The following is a 17,500-nucleotide window of genomic DNA, read 5'->3' on the forward strand; positions in this document are numbered from 1 at the left end:
GAGATTGGAAAATCCTTCGTCTTCCTGAAATTAAATCTTCAATTCGACAAAGAAACAAACAGTTGACAGGGTGTTCTGGCGTAACAGTGTGATGTGTTTGCTTCACTTAGGAATTTAGTTTTCAAGGAAAATAAATGCAGGATGAATTCAAAAGGAACAATTTGATGAAATAAATGGACATTTGGCCCAAACATTATTTCATTAAAATGGACGTGCTTCTGTGGATGTTGAGATACTGTGAACACCTGCTGAGCCTTGTGGAAGAGAACATCCTGTTAATGACGAGTGTAAAACAGTGCAAACTAGAAGGGCACTCGGTAGAGCACGTACCTCCGCCACGCAATACCTGGTCCTACTTCATAACAAGTAACAAACAGAGAGGGATGAAAACATAAACTCTTTCACCTTCGGTGGTGGAGGTAACTAGAACGGCACTCGGTAGTGTGCATACCTCCACCAGGCTGAACAGTTTACATTTTGTATGCCACCGATAGGTCGGATCTGAATCCGGACCTGAACCAAAATCGAATCGGCTTGTTCTCATCACCGAACCAACTCATCCACCAAGTTGTCATAATTTGTCCACAACCTTTTTTAGACGTCATGCTGTATGTAGTTTTTGGCTCCATCTCTCAATGGTGATCGAAGAAAAAATTATCGGATCCGAATCGGGATTTTCACCAAAATCTAATCATTTCGTCCTCGTCATACACTCATCCTGTCCACCAGATTTCGTCCGAATCCGTGAATAACTTTTTGAGATATCATGCTGACAGACAAACAGAAAGATAAGGGTCAAAACATAACATAACCTCCGTCCACCAAAGGTAAACACGTACAGAGGAGGAGTGAAAAGTGTAATGAAAGTGAAGGGAGGACAGGCATGAGCAGGGAGGAGAGAGTTCAGATGGGAATGGAGAGCAGGATTGAAAGAGTTTTGGAATGCAGCTGCAACTAATCTCTGTTATATTTCATGTAACACGCGGTGAAACAGACAAAATAACTACAAACGTCATCAATCGACATTGGACTTGGGACCACCACAGACCAGAAATAGTGTTCATTTATTTTTATCGTTGTTTCTCACAGATACTTTGTGGTGTTGAAGTGAGAAATTTTTTGTGTGTGGGTGCCTGTGCAGTATACACAGGTGTGAATGTGCATGAGGGTGTGAGTGTATTTAGGTGTGGGTGACATTGTTGTCGTCGAGTCCACCTGGTACGAGTCGGTGCCCGAGTCCAAGTTGTCCGAGTGAGAGTCATGTGCTGATAGTGTTTTGTAAAGTGGCAAAAAATAGGGAATTTATTTGTGTTTATGTGTGTCAACGAAAACAATAAAATATCAAAACTCACTGACAGTGAAGGCTTGCATCAACATTTTATTACATATCATGGTCCTCTTGCTGTAACTCATTCTCACTGTAGTTTGTTCATTGTTTGCTTATTGTTGCCTGAACCCTCTTGCTGGAGTTTGCTCAAAACCTGACATCAATATAAATCAACGCCATTGTCCCTCTCTCCCTCTTCCTATCCCTTCTCCCTCTCTCCCTCTCTCCCTCTCCCTCTGGTGCCTTACTCAACAACAGTGCCTTGACTTGGAACAGGCTGCAACGATTTGTTAACGATCATTTTTTCCCCATTTTCCTCACTTATATCGTGGAATGCCTGTTTCATAACATTGAATGCCATCGAAGAAGGATGACAGGCTGAGTCAACCCCACCTGGTGTTAATTCAGTAGCCAGCAGGGTTTGAACTCAGGACCCTAAGATACCAAGCCAGCCACCATTACCACTAAGCCAACACCAAGCTCTTCGGAATCTAAAGGGTCGAAAGAGTCCAAATGGTTTAAGGAATCTTGTGGGTCTTAGGGGGTCTTAAAGATCTGAAAGGGTCTTAAGGTTCTCAACGGTCTTCGGGTATTAAGGGGTCTTCAGGGTGTCAAGGGGCTTAAAAGAAGAGGGGTCTGAAACTCACATGGACGTACACTCACCTCCTTCTATAGTACAGTTTGGGCAGGTGTGGAACTTTCTCATTGTCTGGAAGACAACTATTCACAGTGTACGAGATCATCGTCATGACAATGCCAAGACTGTCGCTCCAGAAGGGCCTCTTGTAGTGCTGTCACCAAGCAGATGAAAAGTGAAACGACCGACAAGTTTGTCCCTTTTATGTCTTTATACTGGTTAATGATACACCTCCAAATGTGATTCGATGCGACGTCCTCACCCGTCACAGTTACGGGAGTCTTGTCTTTCATTAAGCTCCCCACAGTGTAGGGGAAGGCTTATCGCCATGTAGGGTTTGTTTTAGTGCCTCCAATTTTAATGGAACTCCAGAGTTTCTTTGACCCCTCAGAGTACGAAACCATTTAGAATTATTTATTTATTTTCTTCATTCACAGTTCAAATTTCCGAACTGTATAAATTTTGAGCTGTATCTTGGAGCTGGCTTGCTTTTGGAATGAAATGTTGCATCGACAATGCGAGTATAAAGTGTGCGGTGGGTGACCTAATTTTTGACCTTGGCCTAATTTTCAGGTTATGACCCAATTATAGACATTTTAACGTATTTTAGCACAACTTGAGTAAGGTTTGGCCGATCGGATCGAAATTGCCCTCTCGAGATAGCTGAGAGGCGCATTTACACTTGATGTACCTCATATCCCCTCCGGGTTAAAGGTCATGGTCTCATGGTCATCTGGAGAAAAAAAATGCGTTTAAAAATAAAAGATTATTTTTTTCATTGCTCAATTTTCTCAATGTGGAATCTCAAAGACCGCTTTGGGCTTTCAATATGTTTTTGTGTCATAATCGTGCACCTGTACTGAAGCCGTGCACCTGATAATTGATTCGTGTCCTTGACCCACTGTTTTCGGATTGTGACCTAATTAACAACAAAACACCTTTGATGATAACTTGAATAATTTTCATCCGATTTTCATGATGTTGTGTTTTATGGGTGAATTGCAGAAAGTGACGCATTTTCTTATTTTACACTATCACTCAATGTTGAAGGTCAAGGTCATATGGTGGTCCCAAAATAATATGGCCATCATTGGATCATGGGCTAAGAGTAAGTCACCGGGGGAGGTCCGGGGCAGCTTACCCTTGGCGATCGCTTTGTGCACACAGGTATCTAGCTAGTTAAGTTATTGCTATTTGTTCTGAGAATGTGTCTGACTTGTGCATTTCCCAGTGGCGAGATAACCGGTCACTGGCAAATCTCTGGGGTGTAGATTGAAGTAGTAAATTGTAACGGACGATCATGTTCAACCTGTTCATCAATGTGGAGTATCCAACCGCTCAGTGTGTAATTTCATTAACGCCGAAACGACTGCTTCAGCGGTTACGACGACAGACCCAACTGTGAGAAAAAACAGTTGTGGTGTAAGGTTGTAAACGTGACAAATAATAATAATTATCACCCTGGTGATGTCTGTACTTTCCCTACTGTTATCCTTCCCACTCCTCCTCCCTCCCCAACCCTCCCTTCAACCTCTCACTCTCCCTCCCTCTCTCCAACCCCCACTCCTCCTCAACCCTCCCTTCAACCTCTCACTCTCCCTCCCTCTCTCCAACCGCCAGTCCTCCTCCTTCCTCCCTCCAACTTCCCAGAGAAATTTATTTGATAAACTGTTTGGTTGGAATAATATAGTGTTGATTTGGAGCATTATGGTTGTTGTTGGTTGTTGGGTATTTCCTCATGTTCTGGGGACCATGTTTCCTCAATGAAGAAGAACATTTGGTTTGGGAAGAGTTAAAGGGAGCTTTCTTGCTTTCTTGCTGTCTTCTCTTCTCTCTCTCTCCCTTCGCTGTCTCATCTCTTTTGCCCTCTCTCTCTTTCTCCCTCTCTCTCCTCTCTCTCCCTCCCTCCCTTCCACCTCTCTGTCTCTCTCTGTCTCTCTCTCTGTCTCTCTCTGTCTCTCTCGCTCTCTCTGTCTCTCTCGCTCTCTCTGTCTCTCTCTCGCTCTCTCTGTCTCTCTCTCGCTCTCTCTGTCTCTCTCTCGCTCTCTCTGTCTCTCTCTCGCTCTCTCTGTCTCTCTCTCGCTCTCTCTCGCTCTCTCTCGCTCTCCCCCCTCCCCTCCTCTCCCTCTGTGTGCACACAGCGTTTTGTAAGGAAAGCTATTCATGGTGCCATTCATTGTACAAGCATGTTCACAGCAAGGCCGAGGGCAGCCTATATTTGGTTTGTGTGTTCATTCCTCCCAACCCCAGGAATAGCTTGTATTTGAGTGCAAAATGAACATGTCAATGAGAAGAGTGTGTGGAGACAAAGATGATATTAAATACACTTTGGAACCTGAGCTCTGATTGCTGGTACCTGGCGCAATGACCCCAACCAAGATCCCCACAAGCTTTGAATCTTGAACTCATTGTCAGAGTGGGGTGTGATTAACAGTGGAGCGTGGTTATCTGGGTGGAGCGTGGTTAACAAAGCGTGGTTATCAGGGTGGAGTGTGGTTATCGATGTGGAGCGTGGTTGTCGGGGTGGAGCGTGGTCAACAGAGCATGGTTATCGGGGTGGATTGTGGTTAACAGAGCGTGGTTATCGGTGTGGAGTGTGGTGAAAAGAGCGTGGTTATCAGGGTGGACCATGGTTATTGGGGTGGAGTGTGGTTAACAGACTGTGGTTAACAGGGTGGAGCATGGTTATCGGGGTGGAACATGGTTAACAAAGCGTGGTTATCACGGTGGAGTGTGGTGAGCGATGTAGAGCGTGGTTGTCGGGGTGGAGCGTGGTCAACAGAGCATGGCTATCGGGGTGGAGCGTGGTCAACAGAGCGTGGTAACCAGGGTGGAGCATGGTAATCGGGGTGGAGCGTGGTCAACAGAGCTTGGTTATCGGGGTGGACCATAGTTATCAGGGTGGAGTGTGGTTAACAGAGCTTGGTTATTGGAGTGGAGCATGATTATCGGGGTGGAGCGTGGTTATCGGGGTGGATTGTGGTTAACAGAGCGTGGTTATCGGGGTGGACCATGGTTATCGGTGTGGAGCGTGGTTATCGGGGTGGATTGTGGTTAACAGAGCGTGGTTATCGGGGTGGACCATGGTTATCGGTGTGGAGTGTGGTTAACAGAGCTTGGTTATCGGGGTGGACCATGGTTATCGGCGTGGAGTGTGGTTAACAGAGCTTGGTTAACAGAGCATGGTTATCGGGGTGGAACATGGTTGACAAAGCATGCTTATCAGGGTGGAGTGTGGTTATTGGGGTGGTGCGTGGTCAACAGAGCTTGGTTATCGGAGTGGACCATGGTTATCGGGGTGGAGTGTGGTTGACAGAGTGTGGTTATCAGAGTGGAGTGTGGTTATCGGGGTGGATTGTGGTTATCGGAGAGGATTGTGGTTAACAGAGCATGCTTATCAGGGTGGAGTGTGGTTATTGGGGTGGCACGTGGTCAACAGAGCTTGGTTATCGGAGTGGACCATGGTTATCGGGGTGGAGTGTTGTTGACAGAGTGTGGTTATCAGAGTGGAGCGTGGTTATCGGGGTGGATTGTGGTTATCGGAGTGGATTGTGGTTAACAGAGCGTGGTTATCGGTGTGGAGTGTGGTGAAGAGAGCGTGGTTATCGGGGTGGACCATGGTTATTGGGGTGGAGTGTGGTTAACAGACTGTGGTTAACAGGGTGGAGCATGGTTATCGGGGTGGAACATGGTTAACAAAGCGTGGTTATCAGGGTGGAGTGTGGTGATCGATGTGGAGCGTGGTTGTCGGGGTGGAGCGTGGTCAACAGAGCATGGCTATCGGGGTGGAGCGTGGTCAACAGAGCGTGGTCAGAGCGTGGTAATCGGGGTGGAGCGTGGTCAACAGAGCTTGGTTATCGGGGTGGACCATGGTTAACAGAGCTTGGTTATTGGAGTGGAGCATGATTATCGGGGTGGAGCGTGGTTATCGGGGTGGATTGTGGTTAACAGAGCGTGGTTATCGGGGTGGACCATGGTTATCGGTGTGGAGTGTGGTTAACAGAGCTTGGTTATTGGGGTGGACCATGGTTATCGGCGTGGAGTGTGGTTAACAGAGCTTGGTTAACAGAGCATGGTTATCGGGGTGGAACCTGGTTGACAAAGCATGCTTATCAGGGTGGAGTGTGGTTATCGGGGTGGAGCGTGGTTTTCGGGGTGGCGCGTGGTCAACAGAGCTTGGTTATCGGGGTGGACCGTGGTTATCGGGGTGGATTGTGGTTAACAGAGCGTGGTTATCAGTGTGGAGTGTGGTCAACAGAGCGTGGTTATCAGTGTGGAGTGTGGTTAATGGAGTGGAGCATGGTTATCGGGGTGGAGCGTGGTTAACAGAGCATGGTTATCGGGGTGGAACATGGTTGATAAAGCATGCTTATCAGGGTGGAGTGTGGTTATTGGGGTGGCGCGTGGTCAACAGAGCTTGGTTATCGGAGTGGACCATGGTTATCGGGGTGGAGTGTGGTTGACAGAGTGTGGTTATCAGAGTGGAGCGTGGTTATCGGGGTGGAGCGTAGTTATCGGGGTGGATTGTGGTTAACAGAGCGTGGTTATCAGTGTGGAGTGTGGTCAACAGAGCGTGGTTATCAGTGTAGAATGTGGTTAATGGAGTGGAGCGTGGTTATCGGGGTGGAGCGTGGTTATCGGGGTGGATTGTGGTTAACAAGGCATGGTTATCGGGGTGGACCATGGTTAACAGAGCTTGGTTATCGGGGTGGAACATGGTTGACAAAGCATGCTTATCAGGGTGGAGCGTGGTCAACAGAGCTTGGTTATCGGGGTGGACCATGGTTATCGGGGTGGAGTGTGGTTAACAGAGCTTGGTTATTGGAGTGGAGCATGATTATCGGGGTGGAGCGTGGTTATCGGGGTGGAGCGTGGTTAACTGAGCGTGGTTATCGGGGTGGACCATGGTTATCGGCGTGGAGTGTGGTTAACAAAGCATGGTTATCAGGGTGGAACATGGTTGACAAAGCATGCTTATCAGGGTGGAGTGTGGTTATCGGGGTGGAGCGTGGTTTTCGGGGTGGCGCGTGGTCAACAGAGCTTGGTTTTCGGGGTGGCGCGTGGTCAACAGAGCTTGGTTATCGGGGTGGACCATGGTTATCGGGGTGGAGTGTGGTTAACAGAGCTTGGTTATTGGAGTGGAGCATGATTATCGGGGTGGAGCGTGGTTAACAGAGCGTGGTTATCGGGGTGGACCATGGTTATCGGCGTGGAGTGTGGTTAACAGAGCTTGGTTAACAGAGCATGGTTATAAGGGTGGAACATGGTTGACAAAGCATGCTTATCAGGATGGAGTGTGGTTATCGGGGTGGAGCGTGGTTTTCGGGGTGGCGCGTGGTTAACAGAGCTTGGTTATCGGGGTGGACCATGGTTATCGGGGTGGAGTGTGGTTGACAGTGTGGTTATCAGAGTGGAGCGTGGTTATCGGGGTAGAGCGTGGTTATCGGGGTGGAGCGTGGTTATCGGGGTGGAGTGTGGTTAACAGAGGGTGGTGATGATTATAACATGGTCATTTCATTTATAAATGTGCAGCACATGTATACTGGTTTGCATCATTGCTTGGGACGGCTGTGATGCTGATGCAGTGCCCCTGTTTATCAGGGCAGCAATTATTGATTTGTTCAGGGTGCCGGCAATAAGTCACCTACTCTTCTATTAGGACAGCACTTCTCTTTGACGTCCACCAACTAGTGCTCGTGGACGGGACGCCAGGTGGACATTAGTCCGAGGGACGAGACACACACATTGATGCCTCGCCCTCTCTGCGATTTTACCAGGATGGCAGTTTATAGCCGGGTCGAGATTCAAACCCAAGAAAGGCAGGTCAGAGAGGAGTGTGCATAATTCGAGGGGTCTCGAGTACCCTGGAAGCCCATAAATAAGACCTCAGCCAAAGACATAAATATACATGGACATCAGATTTCTGTCCCAATTTCTCTTTTGTTGCATCACAAGTTCAGAAAGTTTTGAAAAATCCTGATATTCGAACTGAGTACAGTTTGATGCTTGAATTCCATTCTTATCACAATTGCCTTCAAACCATAAAGTTGTTGATAAGCTTGATGGTTTGTGGGAATGTGATAATCCAAGGTTTTCATTGGGGTTGGTTTTGGGCCTTATTAGGCCATTGTTGTTCATCTAGTTTATGCGTTAGGCCTTCAAAGTTGAACTGCTGTAAAACAAACACGAAGATCATTTTTACAAATGCTGCTGCACCTGATAGAAAGGTGTGATTGTCACTGTGCCACACACACCTGTACCATAGGAATGCTGCCACACCTGATAGAAAGGTGTGATTATCACTGTGCCACACACACCTTTACCATAGGAATGCTGCCACACCTGATAGAAAGGTGTGATTGTCACTGTGCCACACACCTGTACCATAGGAATGCTGCCACACCTGATAGAAAGGTGTGATTATCACTGTGCCACACACACCTTTACCATAGGAATGCTGCCACACCTGATAGAAAGGTGTGATTGTCACTGTGCCACACACCTGTACCATAGGAATGCTGCCACACCTGAAAGAAAGGTGTGATGGCCAGACTGCTGCACACACATGTACCATAGGAATGCTGCCACACCTGATAGAAAGGTGTGATTTTCACTGTGCCGCACACCTGTACCATGACAATACTGCTGCATTACCCGTACCATGAGAGCACTTTCAGTAACAAAGTTTCTTGTTACATGCAAATGGAAATTTATACACAACGTTCGGTATTTAATTTTTGGTGTAAGACTAATTATATAAAGGTCGTTTTCTACACAAGGGTCGAAACACATGAAGGTGATGAACGAGACAATGGGAACAGGTTTACACACAGATGGGAAGTGTATGTTAAAGACAAAGTGAGGAGGATGAGATAACACACAATGAGAAGATGACAGTCGAGAGACTAAACGGACAAATTAATGCAGCTACTGTAGGTAACCAGTCTGGACTTGGGGAGGGTGAGCATGTGAAGGTTTATTGAGGAGCATGTGCGACCTGGGGTGGCTTCGGGAGGGTGAGCATGTGAGGGTTTATTGAGGAGCATATGAGACCTGGGTTGGCTTGGGGCGGGTGAGCATGTGAGGCTTTATTGAGGAGCATGTGCGACCTGGGGTGGCTTGGTGAGAGTGAGTATGTGAGGGTTTACTGAGGAGCATATGAGACCTGGGTTGGCTTGGGGAGGGTGAGCATGTGAGGGTTTATTGAGGAGCATGTGCGACCTGGGGTGGCTTTGGGAGGTTGAGCATGTGAGGGTTTATTGAGGGGGATGTGCAACCTGTGATGGCTTTGGGAGGGTGAGCATGTGAGGGTTTATTGAGGAGCATGTGCGACCTGTGATGGCTTTGGGAGGGTGAGCATGTGAGGGTTTATTGAGGAGCATGTATGACCTGGGGTGGCTTGGTGAAGGTGAGCATGTGAGGATTTAACCGGTCTTTGGGAATCCACCTCCTCTATTGACATTACCATGAGGTGGATGGCATTTCGTTTTTGTTTACAGTGTCGAGAGACTCGTGGGGGAGCTAAAACGCAAAACTGATCGTGATGGAACAGAACGAAAATGACAGTCGAAAGAGAGGGCGTGGTGGGTGGAAACACCCACAGCAGGTTTGAGGAACAAAATAGAGGGACACTTCAATAAACATGGGATGTAGAGAAAAATGAGGACAAGGGGAGATCACAGGGGTTGACCATTATGGCAATGAGCCTTCTCATGAGCGGAGTCGGCTGTGGTGTCATTTGAAGAGATGGAAGGGATGGAAGGGAAGCATTCACCAGAGAGACACTTAAGAAGGGACCAACGGGTATTAGAGGAGGGAGGCAAGTTAGAAAGTTCATTCTTGAGGTTGGACATATGTTGTTTTCTGGCTCTCCTGAGAGTAGACACACACTTGTGGAGTTGTAGAATGATCTGAGATTGACTTTAGTGGGATTAGCCTTCCAGGAATGAAAGGCAGGTTGTTTCAGAGCAACTGCCACACCACAGGATTCCATGTAGCATGGGTGTGAAGAAGGTTAGGATAATTGAAGATGAGATGGGATGAGAGAAAGAGAAAGAGAAAGAGAAAGAGAAAGAGAAAGAGGTGCAATTGATGGCTGCTTGCAGTCGCTGCTAGTCAGCATGAGTAAACTGCCAGACTCGCCAATGCTGAGGCATTCTGTGAGAATGGTAAGAGAGATGTTGACATTCACAAGCACATGAGCAGATGAACCAATTGGAGCAAAGGAATACCATGAGACTTTGGCAGGGAAGTTTATCATCAAGTCCACAAGGGAGGATTTGCCAATGGGAAGAACCCCAGTTGGAAAGTTCACAGATTGAGTCAGTTCCATGGAGTCACAGAACTCCTTTGCTGAAGTGCCATGGCTGGTGAGAGAGATATCAACACTCAGTCAATTAGCATGGTGACAATTGAAATCACCACATATGAGGAAGAGAGAGTTGAGTGAGTGGTTAAAAGTTGGTCCATGTTGTCTGACAGAGATGTGTATGGAGTCGTCACTGTTTGGAGGACCTTACAAAACACAGACAAAGAAGAGGTGGGAGTGGAGGGAAAGTTACAGCCAGAGGTACTCCTGGGGATTGGGGTGCAATATTGTAAGGAGGGCAGTGAGAAATCGAGTTATTGATGCAAAGTGCAACTCAGCAATTGGGGTGGGATTCAAGCCGATTGAACTGGAGGATACAATAGCCAAGGAGAGACAGGAAGAAGTCATGGATGTCCTGTACGAGGAAGAATTCTGTGAAACAAATGATGTCCAGTTTATTGACAGCGGCCCGGATTGAGAGATGTCAGGTGTTTATGCATATCTTGTCGAGGCTCGTATGAGAGCGAACACACAACGCACAGCAAGGGGGGCATGAGACAAGAGGGGCGGGAGTGGGAAGGGCAAAACAGTGGGAAAAAGAGACAGTAGGAGATCTGTGGAAGGGAGAGGGATGGGGTGGGAAACATGGGGAATACAAGATGGACATTACAGGGACTTTCAAGAAGGAAAGCAGGGAATTTGAAGGAGGTGGGCTTTGGTGGATTATCGGGGGCAGAAAAGATTGAGGACTTGGATGGCGGATGATAAGAGGTGGTGGTAAGCAGCTGTTTTGAAGGCCTGGAGGGAAGAATGGGATTGAATTGTGAGGGAGTTTATTCCAAAGGCAGGAAAAAAAGAGGAATGAAAGAGTGAAGGTGAGCAGTGATTCGTGATTTTGGTGGTTTTACCAGAAGGGGGTTGTTGGCGGACCTTGAGCGTCCTGCGGAAATGTGGTGGGGCCAAATCGCAGAGAGAGCAGGGGGCGGGCTATAGAGGAGACGGTAGAAGACAGAAAGACCACCGACCAGCCTGCGGTGAGAGAGTGAGAGGCCCAAAGACTCAGCCTCATTGCGGGAGATGCCAATGATCCGAAATGCCCTGGTTTCCACAGCGTGAAGCCGAGAAAGGTGGGAGGCAGGAGTAGCAGCCCAGAGGGGAGAACAGTACTCCATCAGGCTGCGGACAAAAGCTTTTAAGTGGTCAGGAGCTCAGGTGGGCCGAGGAAGGACATTGCACGACGGAGGATTCCCAGTTGGCGACTGGCTTTGGAGGCGAGGTTTCAAATGTGGCTTTCCCAGGAAAGGTCGTGGCAGATAGTGAGACCCAGAAGCTTGAAAGAAAGGACTTCTTCCAGAGGATTGTTAAGAAAGTGGATGGGGGGGGGGGTTTCCTGAACGGTCCTTTCGGAGAGACAGAGTGAGAGTGTGAGATTTGTCCGGATTGAAAGACATGTTCCACGTGTTGGACCAGTTTGTGATCTTACCCAGATTTGCAGTGAACGAAGAAGCTGCTGCATGCCAGTCTGAGGGATGACAGATTGTATGGCAGAGGGTGGAGTCATCAGCAAAGAGATATGGAGGATTTTCCAGGGAGTCGGAGAGATCATTGATGAAAACCAGAAAAGGAACAGGGCCCTAAACGCTACCTTGAGGAACTCCAGCCTGGATAGGAAGAGGGGATGAAAGAACTCCATTTACGACCACACGTTGACTGCAACAGGAGAGGAAGTCTGCGAACCATGAGTGGAGATGGCCTTATATACCATAGGAAGAGAGTTTGGTGAGCAGGGCAGGGTGCTAGACCTTGTCAAAAGAACCTGATATGTCTCAGGATATGGCTCTGATTTCATATCCGGCATTGAGGACCTCCATCCATTGTTGCGAGAACAGAAGCAGCATATCCAGGGTCGAGAGATCTAGTCTGAAACCAAATTGATGATCAGAAATCAAGCCATTGGAGAAGAGGAAGGATTTAATGTCTGAAGCGGATAGATTCCATATTCTTGCTGATGATTGGCAGAAGGCTGATTGGTCTGTAGTTGCAGGGATCTATTTTTGTGCCTTTTTAGTTTGTTTGCTGATTTCCTTATGTTTGTTTGTTTTGCTGTTTGTGGTAGTAATGTTTGCTGATTTCCAAGCATATGGCAGATGACCTTCAGCAAATGAGAGGGTGAATAGAACAGAGAGAGAGTGAGCAAGAGCAGAAGAGCAGGTTTTTACGACATGTGGGCTGATGCCGTCTGGACCGGTTGCAGAATCTGAGTCGAGGTTTGACAGCAAGCTCTCCACCTTGTCAGGAGAAAAGGACACAGAGTCCAGGGACAGTTGGGTACAACTGGGTAAGGTGGGTAGAGAAAGTGATGGGTTTTGGACACAAGATTTAGCTGCAAACACCGAGTTTAGGCATTCAGCCTTTTCACGTGCGGTATCAGCAGTGCGGCCATTTGAGGTAAGGGAGGGGATGGAGGGGGGAACATACACCAGAAACAGATTTGATTACATGCCACCAAGATTTTGAGTAGGGAGAGAGGTTTGAAAGTTCAGACTTGCGCTTCGAACGATGTTGTTTTCTGGCTCTCCTGAGGGTAGATACACACTTGTTCCGAGCTTTCTGAAAGAAACTGAGATTACCCTCAGTTGGGTTTGCTTTCCATGAGGCAAAGGGAAGTTGTGTCAGGACAACTGCCTCGCCACAAGCTTCAGTGAACGAAGGGGCGGGAGGAAGGGTAGGACAACTGAAGACAAGAGGGGATAAATCTGTGCATGAGGGAGAGCAAGTTTCTTTGAAAGAATTCCCAGGATGAGTTGATGTTGGAGAAAGTAGTGATAGGAGACCAGTCTATAAGTTTGATGGCTGCTTGGAGACCCTGCCAGTCAGCCTGAGTAAAATGCCAGACTCGACGGCGGTGAGGTCGTTCTCTAATAATAGCCAGAGAGATGTCCACTTTGACAAGGATGTGGTCAGAAGAACCGATTGGAGCGGAGGAAGAGCAGCAGATATTGTCAGGGAAATTTGTCAAAATCAGATCCAGAAGAGATGGAGTACCATTGGTTGAGATCCGGGTCGGGAAGTTGACCAATTGAGTCAGTCCCAATGAGTCGCTGAAAGCTTTTGCTGAAGTGCCATGACTGGTGAGAGAGGTACCCACACCTAGCCAACTGATATGATGACAATTGAAGTCGCCACATACGAGGAAGAGAGAATTTGGTCCATGTTTTCGGATAGTGAGGTGAAGATGGAGTCTTCACTCTTTGGTGGACGGGACAGTACACATATCAACATGAGGTGGGAGTGGAGGGGAAGCCATAGCCAGAGGTATCCCTGGGAGTGTGAGGGCGTGAGGGCAGTGCATGGAGAGTGAGGAATAGAGTCTTTGATGAAGAGAGAAACTCCTCCACCAGGAAGATGCTCAGGTCTGTCATACCGGAGGAGGGAGTAATCAGGGAGAGATACTTAGGAGTCGGAGACGTCTTGAAGGAGGAAGGTTTCTGTTAGGCAGATTATGTCTGGTTTGTCAGTGGCAACCTGTATGGAAAGATTTGAAAGGTTTGAGCGAAGGCCCCGGATATTTGAGGTCCACACTGTTAATGAAGGAGGGGAGGAGGCTTTGGGTGCAGGGGGTGGGAGGGGAGGGGTGGGTAGGACAAGGGACGAGGGGGGGTGAGGTAAGGAGGGTTGTTGAAAGAATGTGGGGGATTGCAGAATACCTAGGGGAGGGGGCTGGATGAGGAGGAGAAAAGGCTCTTTGGTGCTGGGGGAGAGGGGAGACAAGAGAGCGGGCAGAAGGCAGTTGAGGATTTGAGGAGGTGGAGTGAAGAGATGGAGGTGAGAGGGCAGTGGAATGAGGAAGATTTGTGGATGAGAGGGGGGGGGCAACTTTGAGAAGGGTGAGTGAGGGGGTAAATGGTGGGAGAAGGGTGAGTGGGGTGAGTTGAGGAGGAAAGGTGAGGGGGGAGTTTTTGAGAGAGGTGAGAGGGAGGCTTGGAGGGAGAAGAGTGTGATGGTTGCTTTGAGAGTGAGGGGTGAGGGGGGTGAGTTGGCATTGAAGTTGGAAAAAAACGAATGGTTGATGGAAAGCGAACATTCATAGCAAACTGGGGTTTTTAAAAGTTTTCTGTCAGAGTTGAGATTAAACACGTTTCTTGATGGATGCAATAAAGGCGAATTCAGAGACTGGAGAGACGAAACGCTGCAACAGTTGGATTTTTAGGGAAGGTATGAAGGAGAGGTCAAATTGAGAGCAGTCTGTTTAAATCGTCGAAGAGTAGTGCATTATGATACAGTAAAGAGTACCACATGTGTGGAAGAGGAAGATGAAGCATTATAAGAGATCGTTTTTATTATTACTAGTGCATGCCTGTACGTGCGTGGCCGTATGTGCAAACAAAAAAAAACTTTCAAACCGCATGCCAGAAACAACAACCACACAGGCCGTTCCTTCGCTCTCGTAAACGACACACACACACACACACACACACACACACACACACACACACACACACACACACACACACACACACACACACACACACACACACACACACACACACACACACACACACACACACACCTGGAATAATAGATAGATGAAATGAGGTCAATGAGGTGACAAATGCAGAATGCAGAGCAATGAGTAAGGAAACCCATCGTTGTGAATAGTTTTTACCACTAAAATGAGATGTATTTTGTTGGCAAGCATGTTGAGTAGAGCTGAATTCCTTAACACTTCCAAAGGCCACACCATTTTGACAACTGGAAACAAAAAAAAATTTGTGCACTTTTTTTGATAAATTATTTTCGGAACAATTTTTCTTCAATAAATAAATAATAATAAAAATTGTCTCCATGTACACACCTTTATCTCGTTAGCACCTCTTCATAAACAACATTTCTGAGGAAATGGCGCTTCTTCTTTGTTTCCTCGTCCAGGGCAAGAATGCGGAGGCTGCTGGATCTGCCAACGTTTTGATAAATTATTAGTTTTAATGGCCAATTATTCAATTATCCAATTATTCATTTTGCCTTTTCACAATGTTGTCGCAAGGAAAAACACAAAGAGAAGAGAAGAGAGAGAAAAAAAACGTTCGTGAAAAAAAAAAAAATTTACTTCCTGGTTCGGAGCATACCAGCTCACTCTGATGTTACTGAAATTTATGCACCGTCTAATATGAAAACGATCATATCTTGAGGCATTGTGTTTATCTATAAATGCGCATAAGAAATCGAGAAATTATTAGAATACACGAAGTCATCATTATCTGGAAGTCCGTACGTTGTAACCCGTAATGGGGAACACGGCTGAGGTTCCCTTTCCCCATCAGCCACGCTCACGCAGAAAGGTGTCTTGTCATTGGTTGGTAAATAAATGTCCATAACTTGGGAAGCACTTGTCCGATTAATATCAAACCTTGAAAAGGCACATCCTCAGGTCCACAGCAATATTCCTTGCAAGTTTCAATCAGATCGGACCAGTGGTTGTCGAGAAACAGCGGACACACCGGACACACCACACACACACACACACACACACACACACACACACACACACACACACACACACACACACACACACACACACACACACACACACACACACACACACACACACACACACACACACACACACACACACACACACACACACACACACACACACTGCTGGAATGATAGATAGATTATTGTTTGAGAGAGTTTATCAGAATAGGTCATGGAAGTGTAGAAAAAATCGTGAGGTGAATGGTGAAATTGGATCGATAAACGCAGGGGGTGTAAACAGATCACGTGGTTATGGGAGGTGTATAGTCAAAAGTGAAATTATTTATTTTAAATAAGGATTGCGTAACATTTGGAAAAGGGAAGGTTGAAGTAAAATTGTGGAAGTGTGTGGTGAATTTGGAATGGTAAACGCAGTGTGAAGCTACTGGGTTGATGAAAAGTACCAGGAAGAGTCGAGAGAGAGACACGTGGTTACAGGAGGTGTATAGATCGAAAGGATATAAGGAAGATTATTATTTTTTGATGTATTTTTTAACAACAGGTAAAATTCGGGAATGGAAGGTTGTAGATCGGAATAAATTGTGAAGGTAATGGCGAGAGAGGGTCAGCTCGGTGGAATAAAGATGGTGTGCCAGCAGGAGGAAGAAGAAGAGGAACAAGAAAAAGAAGAAGGAAAATGAAAAGAAAAAGAAGGAAGGATCGAGACTTGTGAGTGTGCAAGGAGAAAGGTAGTTTTTTCGGGGGGGGTTAAGACAAGAAATAGTGTTTAGTTGGGAGCGATGGGGGACGCTGGGAAAGTGGGGAAGATAGAAATTGAAGGTAATGGGGAGAAAAAGAAAAATAAACACGATCGTGCACCGAGGGGAACGATGGGTAGGCCTCAAGCACCTGGGAAGATAAGGTTGACGAAAATCCACAAAATAGCACGATTTTTGAAACAAAACCGAACTAGGAATGTGCAGTAACATGTAGGTGAGAAAATAAACAGTTAAAACGGGACAGATAATGACCGGAAACTTAACTTTGAAATCGTCAGCAGAGATCCTTGAAGGAGAACTGCCAATGCTCCAAACCCAGAACCGGAAGTCAGGTTGGAGCGGAGGCCGGGATGTTTGAGGTCCACACAATTAGGGGCAGGGGAGGAGGAGCTGCTGGCAGGGTGCAGGAATGTGGAAAGGAGAAATAAGTGGTGGTGGGTTAGAGGAAAGCTGTGAGGGTTTGGGCTGGGGTGAAGCTGGGAGGATATGCAGGGGAGCAAATTAACGGCCGCCCGGTCGCCAATGGCGCCTAACTTTTGTGCTGGGAGGGTACACAATATTGCCTTACCTGCCTGGCTGGCGAATCACCGGTGATTCCTGTTATTTTGTACAATTTGTAGTAGCTTCTCTACTAGTTTTCTCAACTCGAACTACTGTTTTTGTCCGCAAAAAATCCATAGAAATTACTGGTAATTTTGCGGCGACCATTTTGTCTGTTTTCATCGTGTTCCAAATCACGCGAGATTTGATGGTTTGGCGCGGTTCGGGCACATTTTCTCATGCCCAGCAGTTTTTGGCACAAAAGCGATAATCCGATAACAGATCATTATCGAAGTTAACTTTTTTTTTAATCGGACTATTATCGGAAGTTAACTCCCATTTATCGTTATCGGACCAGTTAACTTCCGATAACTCGATTTTTTGGTCTGATAATGTCCGTTAATTTTTTGTCCGATTACATTTTAATCGTTTCC

At 46.9% G+C, this 17,500-nt stretch overlaps 2 protein-coding genes across 6 annotated transcripts in view; one reads left to right on the plus strand and one right to left on the minus strand.

The window, feature by feature from the left end:
* LOC147031224 (uncharacterized) overlaps positions 1–17,500 on the minus strand; it is a 53,035-nt gene that overhangs the window by 25,263 nt on the left and 10,272 nt on the right. Inside the window, exon 2 of one of the 4 annotated variants that reach the window (XR_015056754.1) lies at positions 15,128–15,226. The exons of 2 other annotated variants lie outside the window; for them this stretch is intronic. The gene's annotated coding sequence lies outside the window, so the exon portion shown is untranslated. Of the gene's footprint in view, positions 1–1,990; positions 2,135–15,127; positions 15,227–17,500 lie in introns of those variants that run through there. One more of the 4 variants, XR_015056753.1, reaches the window with a different exon arrangement.
* LOC147031225 (integrin alpha-6-like) overlaps positions 1–17,500 on the plus strand; it is a 378,714-nt gene that overhangs the window by 16,014 nt on the left and 345,200 nt on the right. The gene's annotated exons all lie outside the window — the stretch shown is intronic.

Source organism: Eptatretus burgeri, chromosome 3 (genome assembly GCF_056783735.1).
Source record: "Eptatretus burgeri isolate ZD-2024b chromosome 3, Ebu_testis_v1, whole genome shotgun sequence".
NCBI lineage: Eukaryota > Metazoa > Chordata > Myxini > Myxiniformes > Myxinidae > Eptatretus > Eptatretus burgeri.